Source organism: Pelophylax lessonae (assembly GCF_965119305.1).
Source record: "Pelophylax lessonae genome assembly, chromosome: 2".
Classification (NCBI taxonomy): Eukaryota; Metazoa; Chordata; class Amphibia; order Anura; family Ranidae; genus Pelophylax; species Pelophylax lessonae.
Window position 1 is genome coordinate 455,385,512 of NC_138769.1, and position 20,134 is coordinate 455,405,645.

The 20,134-nt window shown below is 42.0% G+C and overlaps 1 protein-coding gene across 2 annotated transcripts in view; it reads right to left on the reverse strand.

Annotated features, from left to right (window-relative positions):
- Window positions 1–6,707, reverse strand: part of LOC309545864 (inosine-uridine preferring nucleoside hydrolase-like) — a 51,879-nt gene extending 45,172 nt beyond the window's left edge. Inside the window, exons 1-2 of one of the 2 annotated variants that reach the window (XM_082245268.1) lie at window positions 6,607–6,707; window positions 6,180–6,299 (exon numbers count right to left, since the gene is read on the reverse strand). The gene's annotated coding sequence lies outside the window, so the exon portion shown is untranslated. Of the gene's footprint in view, window positions 1–6,179; window positions 6,300–6,602 lie in introns of both variants that reach the window. The other variant, XM_082245269.1, reaches the window with a different exon arrangement.
- Window positions 6,708–20,134: the final 13,427 nt, after the last annotated feature.

Below are 20,134 nucleotides of genomic sequence, written 5' to 3' on the forward strand. Positions count from 1 at the left end.
CTCTGTCCAAGTAAGAAGAGAACCTTGCAGCAAACTGAAAGACAAGACAGGCGCCACTCTAAGTGTAATATGACTTCAAGTTTAATAGGAACTCAGCACACTATATACTCACAAAAACAATGAATTTGACCAGCAGTATATGATAGCCTTGGGGTTGATCCGAAAGATGAGTAGTCCGGGTGCCTGTATGGATAGGATCCGACCGATCCGCCGTGTGGTCCGCTCACGCCGATGGAGGAGCAGCTTTCTCCGAACCCTGGGGACACTGCGGGCGATGTCGGGACTTCCTGCGGCGTACTTCCGGCTTCCGGATAGTGGCGTGGGGCGTGATGACGCAATAGGCGACGCGTTGTCGGAGCATGCGCTCCTTCCTCAGGCCTCTAGGGGCACCATCTTCAAGAAGGGAATTATATAGGAGAACCATAATAGGCTTCCACCTGATCCTAAACTAGAAGATGATTGCTATTCGCTCCTCTACGATGCTACGGGGTCCTCACACATGTACACTAGTGCGTGTGCATATATATTAATACATATAAATTTGTTAATATCTGTTTTTACAATTATATCCATTTATGTTTATGTTATATGTGTTTGTGTTTACATATTGTGGTGTGCCCAGAGCTCGGTTTTTTAGAGATTTACATGTACTTACTGATCCACTAGCAGTATATGTAGTGTTTATAGCACATTGTTTTAACAATGTAGCACAAGTCCCGTAGTGTTTTTTAATCTAGAATTGCACCTTCTACTCCATAGTATGGTATCTGTATAGATCTAAGATTGTAGAGGAGCGAATAGCAATCATCTTCTAGTTTAGGATCAGGTGGAAGCCTATTATGGTTCTCCTATATAATTCCCTTCTTGAAGATGGCGCCCCTAGAGGCTTGAGGAAGGAGCGCATGCTCCGACAACGCGTCGCCTATTGTGTCATCATGCCCCACGCCGCTATCCGGAAGCCGGAAGTACGCCGCAGGAAGTCCCGACATCGCCCGCAGTGACCCAGGGTTCGGAGAAAGCCGCTCTTCCATCGGCTTGAGCGGACCACACGGTGGATCGGTCGGATCCTATCCATACAGGCACCCGGACTACTCATCTTTCGGATCAACCCCAAGGCTATCATTTATTGCTGGTCATATTGATTGTTTTTGTGAGTGAATAGTGTGCTGTGTTCCTATTAAAGCCTAAATTAACTAATTCGAGTAACATTTCCATTTTTTTGGTCCTCCTCCCTCTTATGAAAATGTAATTTGAAACCTTTTTTGTGTATTTTCACTGTGTACTTTTGTGCTTTTCGGCTTATAAGAATGCCCATATACTGGACACTTTTGTGTGTGCACAGAAAGCTCCCGTGCATGCAAATGTCCCAAATACCTGGCAGAAACTGGCGGCTCATCTGTGCACATACCAGACCTTGGAAGATGATGGTGTGGGAGAAGGACAGGGGGAGGGGGATTGAAGTGGTAAAGTTCTACTTTCTTTTCATATTAAGAACAATTTTATTATTTACCAATTTTTTGCTTTGCTAAATATAATACAGCATTTTGAGAGTTATCTATCCAAAAAGTAAAAAAAAAACAACCTATTCAGAGCTTTCCTGTAAATGCTTCTGGTGTTATCTCAAAAAGCCTAATTAGCTCTCCAAATTTATATCCTGGAGCTACAGAATCATTAATCCCCATATTGTGTGTGTGTGTGTGTGTGGGGGGGGTGTTGAGTAGTTTAGCAAAAAACAACTGGGAAGGGGCGATAGCATTCAGTCCACAAAAATGCTACGTGATGTCAACTTACAATAGGGCTTGAGATATAAATACATTTTAGCAGATCAGTTATTTTGTTACTGCAGGGTCTAGGGTTAAAACATAGAGAAATGTGCATGTATTGCAGAGATACTTAGCATATTTCTATCATTATTTTGCCCTAACATACGCTTTAAAACCCAGCTAGGGAATTACATACTACCCTTGAGGTAAGGAATAAGGTGAAATACTTGCCTAACTCCTCATATCAAAAGGCTCTGGTGCTTTCATCCACTCCAGGTTGTGGGTGGTCCCTCGTCATCCTCCCATACAATGCAGGGCTATCGGTCCTGCATTGTACTTGATTACTTAATTTTGTGACCGCCAGCCAGATCTTTGAAACTGGTACCACCAAACCTCCTTTCTGAGTCGGAGGTCGTCTGCCAGAGTGAGGTAAGTTTTACACCAAATTCTTCTACCCTAGACTAAATGAACACTGAACCCTTGCACTGTGAGAAAAAAGGGTGGGGGGAGATGGGGCAACTGCAAGGGTAGTTTTTTGTGGTTCCCAGATCTGGAGTTGGACTTTAAGCAAATTCATAAACTTTTTTTGACACCATTTCCAGTTACACTGTTTTGCACTGAACTCTATTGTTGTAGCACAATGCTGCTGTTGTCCATTATAAACTGTGAATGATTAAAGTGTCATCCTAAATTATAATCTGTCAATGCATTCTATATATACACACACATTGTGTTCATACTCACTTTGCCACTAGAGCATTTGCTTTCTGTACATTGCAAAAAAAAAACTGGTTAATTCTGCTGCTTACTGTTTACTGTCCCTCCCTCCTTGTCCTGTGTCCCCGCTGCAGCCTAAGATTGTGTAGACCAGCTGTTGCCACATCTACTGAGCATACTCTAGTTTCAGTTCACTTTAACCGGTTGCCGACCGCCGCACGACTATATACTGCGGCGGTCAGCCCCGGCCAGGCAGAGTGACGTATCGATACGTCACTCGCCTGTCACTGACTTGCGAGCCTATTGCGGGCGGGCGCGCGCCCGCCGCGGCTCGTTCACAGACAAGTCAGTGCGTGTGACCGGCGGACTCGATGTCCGCCAGTCACACTACGATCGCTCCTGTGAAGGGAGAAAGACAGAGCGGCTTGTGTAAACAAGCTACCTGTCAGTTCTCCCTGTGTAAAAGTGAAGATCTGACCGTTCTACTTTGTAGAACTGTTGATCTTTGCTTTTACACCAATAGCAATGTCCCTGCACAGTTAGAATCACGCCCCTAGGACACACTTAACCCCTCCCTGTCCAATAAAGTTAACCCCTTCCCTGCCAGTGTCATTTTTGCAGTAACAGTGCATATGTATAGCACTGATTACTGCAGTAATGTCACTGGTACCCCCAAAAGTGTCAAAAATGTCAGTCAAGAGTCCGATCTGTCCGCCGCAATGTCGCAGTACCAAAAAAAATCGCAGATCGCCGCCATTACGCGTTAAAAAAAAACACCAAAAATGACAAAAATCTTTCCCTTTGTTAGTAAACGCGATAACTTTTGCGCAAACCAATCAAAATACGCTTTTTGCGATTTTTTTTACCAAACATAGGTAGCATAAAACAAATTGGCCGAAAAATGTTAAAAAATTTTGATTTTTACATTTTTTTGGGGGAATTTCATATAAAAAAATGTGAAAAATATTGTTATTTTTGCAAAATTTACGCTTTTTTTTTTGTTTATAGCGCGTGATCAAAAAATCGCACAGGTGATCAAATACCACCAAAAGAAAGCTCTGTTTATGGGAAAAAAAGGACGTCAAATTCGTTTAGGTACAGCGTCGCACGACCGCGCAATTGTCCGTTAAAGTCACGCAGTAAAAAATCGCAAAAAAAACCCTGGTCCTTTAGCAGCCAAATCCTCCGGGGCTTAAGTGGTTAAGCTGTTTATTTCCTCATTTCTTTTAACTGTGCAGCCCCTGTGTCTATATAGTCACAGATGTGGATGTATACACAGTGGTAAATGACACTCCCCTAACTCCTCCTCCATGTCCTCATATTGCTAAACACTATAAGGGTGGGATAAAAGATGTTGATTGATAGAGATTTCACCTCCCTGCTAGTCCCAGTACATTCACACCACAGACACAGGCTGAAGGGATGTGGCAGAGCTTGTGATTGGCAGATGCTACCCCAAATATATTTACAGGGTGAACAAAGTAAAAGTTATTGTCAGTCAACCTAAACTCCACCTACAGAAAAAAAAACATTTGCTTTGAAATACAGATTTTTAATAAGCTTTGTTGCCATCAATTATTTATTTTGATTCTCTATTCTGAAATTTTTTTATGTCATGTGACTGGCACAGCACTATGCCCACATCAATTCATAATCCAGACATCCTCTGCTGCTATAGAGCATACTGTACATCAGTAGTACTGTACATCCTCCCTCAGATCTTTCCTTGAGGATGGGAAACGTCATGCAATTGCTGAACAGCGATGAATAAATAAGGTACATGGATGATTTTGTATAATTAATTGCAGTGTCATGATCTTTATACATAAAGAGAAGGGATAATGGCAATTAAATATTGTATGTTTAGTATCACTAACTGTGGATGGTCACAGAACACTTGTGACAACATGTAATCATCTAGCAATCCCAACAGAGAGGAACAAGCTTAGATAAACTATCAGCAACTGATAAGTTCAGAAAAATTACTTTTACATCTTGGGCTTTAGAGTCTAGATATGTGCATGACTAAAAAATGTGTTTAGTTTAGATTTGTTAAACTAGTTATTTTGTTTAGTTAACTACTTGCAGACCGCCCGTCAAAGACATACTGCGGCAGGCTGGCTGGGCCATACAGGTATGGTGGTTCGCGGGAGCGCTCTTGGGGGCATGCTCGTACCCCCCATTAGCCAGGGGGGAAGCTGACTCACGGGGCCGGCGGCCGCGATTGCCGCCAGGCACCTGCAATCATCCCCCGTGGAGAGAGAACAACGGTCTGCTGTTGTAAACACATCTCTTGCCCCCGCTCATTCCCTTGGGAGCCAGCGCGTATGACCGGCGGCTCCGATGGCCACCGGCCACTCGCGATCTCCCGCAGCAGAGGGAGAAAGACAGCTGATGTAAACAAAGCCGTCTGTCATTCTCCCTTAGATTATCACAGGGGCTATGCGATCCTGCTATATAGGATCACATGTCTCTGTGATGATCTCACAAGCCACGCCCCCTGACAGAATCACGCCCCTAGGGACACACTTAACCCCTTGATCACCAGTAAAGTTAACCGCTTCCCTGCCAGTGTCATTTTTACAGTAACAGTGCATATTTATAGCACTGATTACTGTAGTAATGTCACTGGTACCCCCAAAAGTGTCAAAAATGTCAGTTAGGGGTCCGATCTGTCCGCCGCAATGTCGCAGTCCCGCAAAAAAAAATGCAGATCGCCGCCTTTACTAGTAAAAAAACAAACAATAAAAATTACATAAATCTTTCCCGTACTTAGTAAACGCAATAACGTTTGCACAAACCAATCAAAATACGCTTATTGCGATTTTTTTTTTATACCAAAAATATGTAGCAGAAAACAAATTGGCCTAAACTGTTACATTTTTACATTTTTTTTTAAGAATTTCATATAAAAAAATTTGAAAAATGGTTATTTTTTCAAAATTGCGCTTTTTTTGTTTATAGCACAAAAAATAAAATTTGCACAGGTGATCAAATACCACCAAAAGAAAGCTTTGTTTATGGGAAAAAAAGGACGTTAATTTCTTTTGGGTACAGTGTCGCACGGCCGCGCAATTGTTGGTAAAATTCACGCAGAGCCGAATCGCAAAATAGGGCCTTGTCATTGAGCAGCCAAATCCTCCGGGGCTAAAGTGGTTAAAAGGAGAAGTATAGCCAAAGTTCTTTTCCGGTGAGCAGTTTTCCGCCGACAGCAGGCTAAGGCCTGCTGTCAGTTGACCTTACTCAGCTGATCCAGGCTCAAGAAAGATCCCAACTTTACAGTCGGGACCCACCCAGATGCCTGGACCGGCAGCTGGATCAGCCACTTTGTGATCCCCTGGAAGACTGAGCCAGCCCCTCCTGCCCCCTCCACAGCTCAGAGCTCCAGTGAGCACTGAAGGAGCAGAGAGCCAGAGACTGACAGTCACCAGCTCTCTGCTAACAGAACACTGAGAACTTCTCAGTCTAGAGATGGCAGGGGACTGATGCAGGATCCACTTGGTGAGCAACTATTTTTTTTTTTAATCCAAACTTTGCTTTTAAAGGTTTGTAATTAAAAAAAAAAAACTAGGACAATTGCTTCAATATGTCAGATGTCATCTATGTTAGCTTCAGTGTAGCATTTGCAGAGCTAATATTGATGCCCAACCCAAAGCCCTCCCTCACACTAACCCTCCTTTAGGTGACTCGTTGTCACACACTTACCTCTCCTTTGATAGGACCCTCGTGGTAAACTTCAGTAATCTTATGACAATTTCAGAGCAGGGGTCCCACTGTTGGAAAGTACTGATCTGTAACTACTTGCCGATAAATGCTATCCTAAAAAAAAAAAAAAAAAGGTAAGATTTTAAAAACGGACAACAGGCATATCATTCTGCACGTAACTCCACAGCATACTCTGTTAAAGACAAAATGATTTATTTTAAAACAAAAAGGCAAGCTTAGCACTTTAGTAAATACAAAATACACACAAGTGCCTCTATATACACAAAGTTATTTTGTTATCTTGGCATATAAACGTTTGTCTAAAGCGAATCGCAGTTAACAGACATTTAGCCATTAACTTAAACAGACATTAAATAAGCATAACTTCGCCCCGTAGTCAAGCAGCTTAAATAGTACCTACTGTTGTGGAATTCAGACTCACCACCTTCCAGTGACACGGAGTTTCAAATGTAAAGACTTACAGACAAGAGACAATTACATATCTTTTGTAAAACAAGCCTAAAATAGCTTGTCACAGACAATATATTTTTTCACTTGTTAGGCATTCTTCTTATCTGCACAATTACAAGTAACCTTTGTTACCCGGACAAGAAGTAGTCAGCACATTCACGCCTATTACAAGCGTATTCTTCCTGGTTAACCATTTCATTTCTGCAAGCTAACGCATTCAAATACAGAACAAAAAAACTGGAAGCATATTTTATATTACTACTATATGTGTGCTAAAGCTACAGTAAATATTCCTTAATACCTGCACATATTCCCAGGCAAGAACTTTAGGATGGGATAAATCTTATCTCTAGGTATGTCCCCATTAGAGAAATTTCCTCTCCCTCTATTATGATAACCTCATAGAAAGTGAGAACCTCCCTCCCCCAAGGGAAAACAAACTGATAGTTTTACAGTTCTTCCAAACCCTCTCCAATATACTAAAATGCTCCTTTATTGCTGTATGTGTTTTCAGAGATCCAATTGACTTCCTGTCCTTGTTACCATATAGGAAGTAGGAGAAAATGTCCCCAACGGGGACACAGACAGCAAAAGTAAACGACAGAGTTTCTAACCTGCTTTACACAAGTCTAAAGAAACAGTTTTGTCCAGAACTGAGCTATAAGGCTTAACCACTTCAGCTCCGGAAAGTTTTACCCCCTTCCTGACAAGGCCATTTTTTGCGATACAGCACTGCGTTGCTTTAACTGACAAATGCACGGTCATGCCACTCTGTACCCAAATAAAATGTATGTCTTTTTTTCCCCCACAAATAGAGCTTTCTTTTCGTGGTAATTGTTCACCTCTGCGGTTTATATTTTTTCGCGCTATAAACAAAACAAGAAGCACAATTTTGAAAAAATAAAACACAATATTTTTTACTTTCTGCAACACACTAAAACACAGCCAATACATTTTTTTTTTTTTAAATCACATTTTTTCATCAATTTAGGCCAATATGTATTCTGCTACATATTTTTGGTAAAAAAAAAAGTCCTAATAAGTGTATATTGATTAGTTTGCGCAAAAGTTATGTCTACAAACTATGGAATACATTTTTGGCCTTTTTTTTGCTTTTACTAGTAATGGCGGTAATCAGCAATATATTTTTTATTTTTTTTTTGGCGACCAGTGACACATACAGTGATCAGTGCTGAAAAAAAAAAGCGCTGTTACTGTATAAATGACACGGAAATGGCAAGGAAAGGGGTTAACACCAGGGGTGATTAAAGATTTATGTGTGCTCCTAGGGAGTCATTTCTAACTGTGGGGGGAGTGGATGCACTAGAGCAGGAGTTCCCAAACTGTGGGTCGCGAGCTGCATCTCAGTGGGTCGCCGGCGGATTTTGAGCCAGAGCTGCCCAGGCATCCCAAGTCTCTCCCGCATTATGCCTGCGGCTCACTGACACCCGCAAGCACAGCCCGATATCCTGGCTGCACTTGTCAGCCGTCAGTGAACCTGTCAGTGAGCTCTGTCAGCCAAGAACTGAGCGGCGCCGCTGCTTCCATCCTGTGAAGTTCGGCTCCTCTTGTCACAGGCGGAGTCAGTAATATTGCACTCCACCTATGACAGGAGGAGCCATGACGCGATTGGCTGAACACTCTGCGGTTATCCTGTCAGTCGGAGTCTCCTGCCTGGAATCAATCCTTCCACGGGCTTAAGTTATGAGAGATGGGGATGGATGGGACCAGCATGTGATTGTGCACACATGAAGAACACACAGGTAACCTAAGAGGGGTCTTCCTCAATGGCGGCCCATCCATTGGGGGCGCAGGGGCACCGCCCCCCCTATCCATGCATCCAGCCCTCTAATCTACATGCAGGGCGCTGGACGCATGGATTTTTTTTTTTAAGCACGTGATTAGAGCCAGAGGCTCTAATAGGCTTCAAAAAAGGGTGGGCTTGGGGCGCAGAGCACTGCGCCCTGAGCCCACCCAGTTGTGTGACAATAGCGAATGAATATTCGCTATTGTCACACGGACCCTCCTCCTGGCCAATCAGGAAGTGGGTCCTGAGACCCATTTCCCGATTGGCCAAAAGGAGAAACCATGCCATTGGCCAAGGAGGAAACGCAGGAGACTGAGGGGAAGCCGCCACTGCTGCCTGCCTGCCTGCCCTCCACATGGTGAGTGATTCGGCGACCCGGGGGAGGGGGTATGGTGTGCGGGCTGGTGTGGTCCGTCTGCCGCCCCCCCGGCCCATGGAGCACCAGCCGCCACTGGTCACCCTGTACCCCTCAACACCTCTACCTAGGTAGCCAAGCCACCTCCTGTTCATGACATGCCTCCTTCTTCATCATGCCTTGTCTCCTTCTTCATGTCATATGGCATGGCATAAAGAAGGAGACAAGGCATGAAGAAGGAGGCATGACATGAAAAAGGAGACCAGGCATGAAGAAGGAGACAAGGCATGAAGAAGGAGGCATGATATGAAGAAGGAGGCATGACATGAAGAAGGAGACAAGGCATGAAGAAGGAGGCATGGTGGCATGATGTCTGAGCCTCCTTCTTCATGCCTTGCTTGACTTCCTTCATCATACTATGCCTGCTTTTCTTCATGCCTTGTTTCCTTTTTATTCATGCCATTCCTCCTTCTTTCTCATACCTGTAGCACCCGGTGCCATTTGCCAACCTCCTTATAATGACTATAAAGTGTGACCTACTCACCTTGTATTAATTATCACCATGGCATCACCTCTCCTTTTCCTGCCTGTAACTATTATATATAATTCAGACAGTGCTACAGGTACCAGGGCTACACAGTGCCAGTCTGAGGAATGCAGCAGGTACAAAACTAGTTTGGCAGGCAAGGTCATCCCAGGTCTTCTTCTTTCTCCCAGAATGCAGTAATAGCCCAGCCAAGTCTGTACACACATGAATGGGTCCAAGTTAAAGTATAATTCAATTCTGTTTGCTTTGCAGCAGGTGTAGGTGCTCTATACCAGCATTCACTTCCAGCAAAAGGAACTTTGGCAGGGTTAAGTTCGGTCAATTGAACTGATTTGTTACTAATATATAGGGAAATAATTATTTCAGCAGGTGTACTGCTGCTCACTTTCAGGGCTGATGATGGAGAAATGAGGACGTAGCAGTTTACTAAATTGAAAAGTAGTAAATTAATATTTTTAATTTAACATCCCCCTCCCTTTAAAATATGCGTTGTTATTATTGTTATTTGCATTTATATAGGGCCAACAAATTTTGTAGTGGTTTACAATATTCAATTACAAGCAAGTGGGTCCCGAAAAATAACTGTATTCAGAAGTGGGTCTTGGCACAAAAAAGTTTGGGAAGCCCTGCACTAGAGGAAAGGAGATCTGTGTTTCAGCTTAGCTGAAACACAAGATTCTCTTTTCCTCCCTGACAGAACAGTGGTCTGCCTTGTTAACTTAGGCATAACGATCGGCAGGTCCCAGTGGCCACCCGCTGATTGGCTTCCGCTGTGTCCAATCACAGCAGGAGCGGCGCTCCAACGGCACAAAATCGCGTCTCCTGCACAAAGTCACATACATGTATACTTACGTGTTTTTTGGTGCTTTTTGCAGAAACCCACTACAATCCATTTAACATGGTTTCTTATGGGACACGTTCACATCTATGTTTTTTCTCAGCTGCTGAATTTTTGAAAAGGGTCAGGGATTTTTTTTAACACAAAATAGTGCTTTTTTTGTTTTTTTTTTTGTTTCATAGATTTCAATGGAGAAGCTGCAGAAAAGCATGTAGTGTGTTTATCCTGTGATTTGCATTTTGTAATTTTTAATATGCTCAACAACATATTGGCCCACAAAAAATGAAAACCGCGAATCACAGTAAAATGCAAAAGTGCAAAAACCCAAACCACACAGAAAAAAGTCACTGTACAAATGGATCAAAAGTAAACTGCATAGGTGTGAACTGAGCCTTGGTCTCAGTACGCATACCTCCCAATTTCCTTGGATTTCAACAAAATCCCAATATTCCATGGATCCTGGAGCCCAGTGCCAGAACAAGTTCTAGCACTTGGCTCTAGTAATGTACCTTGTAGGCATGCGCTAGTACCAGGCATCAAGAGCACTTGCCCCACATCTTTTGTGGGGTACCCCAAGTCCACAAAACCATGATCACCCTTTTCTATAGCTGCCAGCATCTCTCCTGGCCGACTGCCTGTTATAAAATGACACAGTCAGAGCCAAGGGAAGCATCCCCTAGGCTTTTCCTCTGCTCTTATATGTCTCATGACACAACAGTAGAAGCAGCCATGAAACAAGAACTGGTATTGAGCCGCACTGTAAATGAGGTTCACAATGATAGGTGTAACAAAGAATTGTGTGCTGGGAGTCTGGGGCTTATGTTGACAGGAAGGATGTGATTTGTGACCAATCACAGCAGATCACATAACAATTGTACACAATGGATGGCTTCCATTCATGCCATCCATTGTGTTGATCTCTGTGATTGGTCACAGTGATCAGATGGCACAGACAGAGCCAATCACAGCTCATCTGTACTATGTGAATAGCTGTGGCCAATCACAGCTAAATCACAATAATATACCCTGACTTAATACATTTAATTCAGAGAAAATTGCTTATTCCAGTGATTTTCACGGTTATAAGTGATCATACTGCAAAAAAAAAATATATATATGTAGCACTGCCCCCCCCTAGAGGGCTGCTGAATATTACCCTTTAGGGATTCCCCTGGGTTACCCACAGCAACTGTTTGCAGAAACGTAGCACTTTCAGTTTTTGGCTCAGTCAAAGATCAGTCCAGGGGATGTTGTTTTTGTGGTTTTATTGAGATTGGGATGGGAGAAGGGATGAGTGGGATACTCCAACTGTTAACTATTCACAAAGCTGAAGACTTCTAACTTGAGAATGCGGCAAGGACGCTACTTCATCCTGCCACTTGAATGAAGATGAGATATGTGTTGCTATAGTATTTTTCTTCAGGGTACTCCCCTAGTACGCCCTTTCTCACTGGGCTAGCTGACACCTGTCAAATGACTGCACTACCCAGAGTGGTCCCCTTCCTGGGCAGACCCCTGGGCAAGATCCTCTGTACTCACTATACTGTTTTTCCAGAGTCTCGCAGTGCCCCAACTCCTCAGTCAGCTTTCCTGGACCTCTGGGTTCAGCCTCACACCCCTGGTACACCAGGCCGACTGCTTGTGACCATCATCAACTGCTGAAGAAGTGGAGGCAGCCTCCACCCTCCTTCTGGGACTCTGCTTTCCGCCAAAGACCTCTACCTCATGTGCCCGTTGCTTTTTATACCCTGTCCCATAATGCACCACTCTCTGTGCCAACCCCTGGGACAGTACCAAAAGCCTGTGTCATTGGTCTGGTTTCCTCCAGCATCCAACATGCCTCCCCATTGAATCAGCTGGGTGCACTCTCTGAGACCAGATGAATCACACACTGGGCACACTGAGTGACTACAAATCCTGCTCCCTGATAAGCAGAGTGCATAAATATGCTCTTCGGGTAAGCAGAGAGCCAAAACTACACTCTCTTACTTAGCACCTGACTAGGAGGGTGCTACATATACACACACATATATATATATATATATATAGTGCCTTACGAAAGTATTCGGCCCCCTTGAACTTTGCGACATTTTGCCACATTTCAGGCTTCAAACATAAAGATATAAAACTGCAATTTTTTGTGAAGAATCAACAAGTGGGACACAATCATGAAGTGGAACGAAAAGTATTGGATATTTCAAACTTTAACAAATAAAAAACTGAAAAATTGGGCATGCAAAATTATTCAGCCCCTTTACTTTCAGAGCAGCAAACTCTCTCCAGAAGTTCAGTGAGGATCTCTGAATGATCCAATACTTTCGCAAGGCACTGTATATATATATATATATATATATATATATATATATATACACACACATATAGTGCCTTGCGAAAGTATTCTGCCCCCCTTGAACTTTTCGACCTTTTGCCACATTTCAGGCTTCAAACATAAAGATATAAAACTGTAATTTTTTGTGAAGAATCAACAACAAGTGGGACACAATCATGAAGTGGAACGAAATTAATTGGATGTAGGACTATGTAACCTCGCGCTTGTGGTATTTAGAAATCTGTGTGATTAAAGTGCTTTGGTTTTGTGTGCAAACACAGGAATTAATTTGAAATAAATAAATATCAACTTGTGCAAGCTGCTTGCTGCAAAGAAAAGTGCTAGTGCTCTTTTAAAAGTATATCGGTCAATGGTTGCAGCGCTGCTTTTAAATAACTGTGCAAATGTGCTTAAATATAAATAAACATAGTGGAAATGTGCCAAATATAAACATATATTTATGATATGCACTATTGTTTATGCACTTTATATGAACGTTTTTTATATTTTTTATGAACGTTTCCACTATGTTTATTTATATTTCAGGTACATTTGCACAGTTATTTAAAAGCAGCACTGCGACCATTGACCGATATGAAATTAATTGGATATTTCAAACTTTTTTAACAAATAAAAAACTGAAAAATTGGGCGTGCAAAATTATTCAGCCCCCTTAGGTTAATACTTTGTAGCGCCACCTTTTGCTGCGATTACAGCTGTAAGTCACTTGGGGTATGTCTCTATCAGTTTTGCACATCGAGAGACTGAAATTTTTGCCCATTCCTCCTTGCAAAACAGCTCGAGATCAGTGAGGTTGGATGGAGAGCATTTGTGAACAGCAGTTTTCAGTTCTTTCCACAGATTCTCGATTGGATTCAGGTCTGGACTTTGACTTGGCCATTCTAACATCTGGATATGTTTATTTGTGAACCATTCCTTAGTAGATTTTGCTTTATGTTTTGCATCATTGTCTTGTTGGAAGACAAATCTCCGTCCCAGTCTCAGGTCTTTTGCAGACTCCATCAGGTTTTCTTCCAGAGTGGTGCTGTATTTGGCTCCATCCATCTTCCCATCAATTTTAACCATCTTTCCTGTCCCTGCTGAAGAAAAGCAGGCCCAAACCATGATGCTGCCACCACCATGTTTGACAGTGGGGATGGTGTGTTCAGGGTGATGAGCTGTGTTACTTTTACGCCAAACATAACGTTTTGCATCGTTGCCAAAAAGTTGATTTTGGTTTCATCTGACCAGAGCACCTTCTTCCACATGTTTGGTGTGTCTCCCAGGTGGCTTGTGGCAAACGTTAAACACTTTTTATGGATATCTTTAAGAAATGTGGGGATGTGTGGCGCACTTCAGAAGTGGAGCTAATTTAAATAAATATATAATTAATTAAATAAATAGTGAGTGTGCTATAATTTTCAATTCCTTATCCTCGTGATTTGTACATACAAATGAAACTTCAATCAAAATGACATATAATTAATTCAATAAATAAGTCAGGTGTTGATCCCAATATTCCAAACTATAAAGTGCTGAGTGCTTACAAACTTCAAAATTATTTCAATAATTCTCTATAAAATTCATAAATAAATAAAGTGCAAATTTCAGTGAATGTCCGTTTTTTTCTTTCCACCACTAACAATTAAATCCAACTGTGTATCTTCAACTTGTCACAAAGTGCTTCTGTGCAAAGTAAAGTGCAGTGACTTGTTCCTCCACCAGGTGTCACCTCTAGGTGTTCTAAACTCTCACCTTAATGAAGTGTATAAATCGCCTGAATGTGTAGATTTATCCCCCGAGTGGATAGTAGTTGGCCTGTGTTGACTGTCTGCAGAGTCCTACTCGTGGTCCCCGGGTCCCTCTCAGGATTCGTATCAGGGTGCTTTTTGTCCTCGGGTCTCCTAGTCTCCTAGCGCGATCTCAGGGCGTATTAAGCATAGAGGGCCATCATGGTGTATTTAATGGGTATACACGTATAATCGTATAATGGGTATAATCATGGGTATTTAAAAACTTCTTTATTCATACATAAAATCATTAAACTTACAATTTTCCAGCTTGTTATGGGCGTATTATAAGTCCTAGGGAGTCCTGAGGAAGTCACGTGATGTGACGTAACGCGTAGGAGGAGCTGCCAGAATAACCGGAAGTGACGTTACGGACCGGAGGCCAAGTACTCCCAACGCTACCTAGGACTTCATTAAGGTGAGAGTTTAGAACACCTAGAGGTGACACCTGGTGGAGGAACAAGTCACTGCACTTTACTTTGCACAGAAGCACTTTGTGACAAGTTGAAGATACACAGTTGGATTTAATTGTTAGTGGTGGAAAGAAAAAAACGGACATTCACTGGAATTTGCACTTTATTTATTTATGAATTTTATAGAGAATTATTGAAATAATTTTGAAGTTTGCAAGCACTCAGCACTTTATAGTTTGGAATATTGGGATCAACACCTGACTTATTTATTGAATTAATTATATGTCGTTTTGATTGAAGTTTCATTTGTATGTACAAATCACGAGGATAAGGAATTGAAAATTATAGCACACTCACTATTTATTTAATTAATTATATATTTATTTAAATTAGCTCCACTTCTGAAGCGCGCCACACACCCCCACATTTTAATTTCTACTAACTGGTTTCTGATACCAGTATAGTGGTTCAGCAGTAAGAAGGGACCCAAAATACCTCCGATAGCGCAAGGACCACCTACCCACATACATTTATCTTTAAGAAATGTCTTTCTTCTTGCCACTCTTCCATAAAAGCCAGATTTGTGCAGTATACGACTGATTGTTGTCCTATGGACAGAGTCTCCCACCTCAGCTGTAGATCTCTGCAGTTCATCCAGAGTGATCATGGGCCTCTTGGCTGCATCTCTGATCAGTCTTCTCCTTGTATGAGCTGAAAGTTTAGAGGGACGGCCAGGTCTTCGTAGATTTGCAGTGGTCTGATACTCCTTCCATTTCAATATTATCGCTTGCACAGTGCTTTAAACTTCTCCACAACAGTATCTCGGACCTGCCTGGTGTGTTCCTTGTTCTTCATGATGCTCTCTGCGCTTTAAACGGACCTCTGTGACTATCACAGTGCAGGTGCATTTATACAGAGACTTGATTACACACAGGTGGATTCTATTTATCATCATTAGTCATTTAGGTCAACATTGGATCATTCAGAGATCCTCACTGAACTTCTGGAGAGAGTTTGCTGCACTGAAAGTAAAGGGGCTGAATAATTTTGCACGCCCAATTTTTCAGTTTTCTATTTGTTAACAAAGTTTGAAATATCCAATAAATTTCATTCCACTTCATGATTGTGTCCCACTTGTTGTTGATTCTTCACAAAAAATTACAGTTTTATATCTTTATGTTTGAAGCCTGAAATGTGGAAAAAAGGTCGAAAAGTTCAAGGCGGCCGAATACTTTTGCAAGGCACTGTATACATATATATATATATATATATATATATACATATACACACACACACACAGGTGTATCTCATTTAATTATATCCATGTAGTGTATAGTATGAACTCAATACTTGGTCAGGATTCCTTTTGCATGAATTACTGCATCAGTGCTCTATGTCATGGAGGTGATCAGCCTGTGGCACTGCTGAGGTGTTATGGAAGCCCAGGTTTCTTTGATAACGGCCTTCAGCTCGTCTGCATTGTTGGGTCTGGTGTCTCATCTTCCTCTTGACAATACCCCACAGATTCTCTATGGGGTTTAGGTCAGGCGCGTTTGCGGGCCAATCAAGCAGAGTGATACCATGATTATTAAACCAGGTATTGGTACTTTTGGCAGTTTGGGCAGGTGCCAAGTCCTGATGGAAAATTAAATCAGCATTCCCATAAAGCTGGTTGCATTGATGCAGTAATTCATGCAAAAGGAGCCTTGACCAAGTACTGAGTGCATACTACAGCAACATTTCTGAATTAAAAATCATTTTTTTTTTTATTGGTCTTATGTAATATTCTAATTTTCTGAGATACTGAATTTTGGGTTTTCAATAGCTGTAAGTCATAATCATCAAAATTAAAAGAACGAAATGCTTGAAATATATCACTCTGTGTGTAATGCATCTATATAAAATATATGTTTTACTTTTTGAATTGAATTACTGAATTAAATTAACTTTTTGTTACATAACTATTCTAATTTTATGAGATGCAAATGCATATACACTTTTTTTTTTTTTCCATACTCAGTGTCCCTGATCACTGCCACACCAGTTATATGGTGATGCTGTACTGCCCTGGTGACAGTATGTTAAAAAATCTTCATTTTCTCAAACATTGTGACAAAAAAAAATATTACAACTCAGATAACTTGCTATGCCACTTACTAAGTGCCTGGACTGTCTAATTTCCAAAAAGTGTCATTCGGGGGATATTTGTACTGTCGTGATGTTTTTGGGCCTCAAGAAATGAGATCAGTACTAGTGTTGAGCGAACACGGACTGTATTATTCGTGTTCGTACCGAATAATTGGATTTTTGTTACCCGAACACGGACCCGAAAACTTTACTGTATGTTCGGGTTTAAAATCCGTGTTCGGTCATTTTACTTCCTGTTTTGTATGTAATGGCACGCTTTTAATGGCGGGCTTTCAACAGCCAATCAACAAGCGTTTAACTGGTGTGCCTTAAGCCATCCCAGCCATGCCTACTAATGTATTAGTAGCTGTGATTGGCCATCTGAAGCATGTGACCATGTCTTTATAAGTTCGAGACCCAGCGCGCTGCGTCATTCTGCTGTAGTATTAGGGAGAGCACACATCATACGTGCTGGCTGCTGATTAGGGACAGACAGTGAAAAATTGTATTGTGTCCGAAAAGAATGCAGGGACAGGTCGGAGTGCAGGCAGGGCGAGTTATTAGGGCATTTTAGGGCAAGGCTGGAGAATAGGCAGGGTCAGTGTTCTACATCGATTTTGCTGTGTGGGGGGTTGGTTGTGCAGTGCCAGTGAATGATCTTATCGAGAATATTAGGGCGAGGCTGGAGAATAGGCAGGGTCAGTGTTCTACATCGATTTTGCTGTGTGGGGGTTGGTGCAGTGAACACAATCGTTTTGCCCTCAGTTAAGCCCGCTGAGGAGGAGGAGGAGGAGGAGGAGGGAGAAAAAAATCTATTTTTATCAGTCAGTTGTGTGCAGCGTTTTTGCTTCAGTGCTGACTGTGATAAGACACTGCTGTGTTCACATGTGCTATTAAGTGATTTTAAATTTTATACACTTTTTTCTATTCCACTATTCAATATACACCCTTTTGGGTTAAAAAAATTAAATTGTGGCATAGTCTGTACTAATCTATTTAAAAATTACAAACTTAAAGGGGAATTTTCTTTTTTTTTCCCCTTCATAGCCTGCAGCAGAGCTGACTGACATAAGACACTTCTGTGTTCACATGTGCTATTGAGTGATTTTCAATTTTATACACTTTTTTCTATTCCACTATTCAATATACACCCTTTTGGGTTAAAAAAAATTAAATTGTGGCATAGTCTGTACTAATCTATTTAAAAATTACAAACTTAAAGGGGAATTTTCTTTTTTTTTTTCCTTCATAGCCTGCAGCAGAGCTGACTGACATAAGACACTGCTGTGTTCACATGTGCTATTGAAAAATCACCAATTTTATATCATATTTTCTATTCCGCTATTCAATCTACACCCTTTGGGGTAAAAATAATTAAATTGCAGCATAGTCAGTATCGGTACGTGTGAGATACACCTTTCCAATTTTTGGGGCTCATCTTACACCGCCGAGGATTGCAGGGTGTTTCAGTTTGCCTCCTGCCTGTTCCAAACTCCTCCTACTCCTCATCCTGCCTTTGGGGTACAAAAAATAGTAATCGGGGCCTAGTCTGGGTCTGTACGTGTGAGATAGATACACCTTTTGATATCATGTTTTCTATTCCGCTATTCAATCTACACCCTTGGGGTAAAAATAATTAAATTGCGGCATAGTCAGTATCGGTACGTGTGAGATACACCATTCCAATTTTTGGGGCTCATCTTACACTGCCGAGGATTGCAGGGTGTTTCAGTTTGCCTCCTGCCTGTTCCAAACTCCTCCTACTCCTCATCCTGCCTTTGGGGTACAAAAAATAGTAATCGGGGCCTAGTCTGGGTCTGTACGTGTGAGATAGATACACCTTTTGATATCATATTTTCTATTCCGCTATTCAATCTACACACTTGGGGTAAAAGAATTAAATTGCGGCATAGTCAGTATCGGTACGTGTGAGATACACCTTTCCAATTTTTGGGGCTCATCTTACACCGCCGAGGATTGCAGGGTGTTTCAGTTTGCCTCCTGCCTGTTCCGAACTCCTCCTACTCCTCATCCTGCCTTTGGGGTACAAAAAATAGTAATCGGGGCATAGTCTGGGTCTATACGTGTGAGATAGATACACCTTTTGATATCATATTTTCTATTCCGCTATTCAATCTACACCCTTGGGGTAAAAAGAATTAAATTGCGGCATAGTCAGTATCGGTACGTGTGAGATACACCTTTCCAATTTTTGGGGCTCATCTTACACCGCCGAGGATTGCAGGGTGTTTCAGTTTGCCTCCTGCCTGTTCCGAACTCCTCCTACTCCTCATCCTGCCTTTGGGGTACAAAAAATAGTAATCGGGGCCTAGTCTGGGTCTGTACGTGTGAGATAGATACACCTTTTGATATCATATTTTCTATTCCGCTATTCAATCTACACCCTTTGGGGTAAAAATAATTAAATTGCAGCATAGTCTGTATCGGTACGTGTGAGATACGCCTTCCAATCTTTTGGGGCGCATCTTCCACCGCCGAGGATTGCAGGGTGCTTCAGTTTGCCTCCTGTTCCAAACTCCTCCTACTCCTCATCCTCATCCTGCCTTTAGGGTACAAAAAATTGTAATCGGGGCCTAGTCTGTGTTTGTATGTGTGAGATACACCGTTTTATAAAATTTTTTCTATTCCGCTATTCAATCTACACACTTGGGGTAAAAGAATTAAATTGCAGCATAGTCAGTATCGGTACGTGTGAGATACACCTTTCCAATTTTTGGGGCTCATCTTACACCGCCGAGGATTGCAGGGTGTTTCAGTTTGCCTCCTGCCTGTTCCGAACTCCTCCTACTCCTCATCCTGCCTTTGGGGTACAAAAAATAGTAATCGGGGCCTAGTCTGGGTCTGTACGTGTGAGATAGATACACCTTTTGATATCATATTTTCTATTCCGCTATTCAATCTACACCCTTTGGGGTAAAAATAATTAAATTGCGGCATAGTCTGTATCGGTACGTGTGAGATACACCTTCCAATCTTTTGGGGCGCATCTTCCACCGCCGAGGATTGCAGGGTGCTTCAGTTTGCCTCCTGTTCCAAACTCCTCCTACTCCTCATCCTCATCCTGCCTTTAGGGTACAAAAAATTGTAATCGGGGCCTAGTCTGTGTTTGTATGTGTGAGATACACCGTTTTATAAAATTTTTTCTATTCCGCTATTCAATCTACACCCTTTGGGGTAAAAAGAATTAAATTGCGGCATAGTCTGTATCGGTACGTGTGAGATACACCTTCCAATCTTTTGGGGCGCATCTT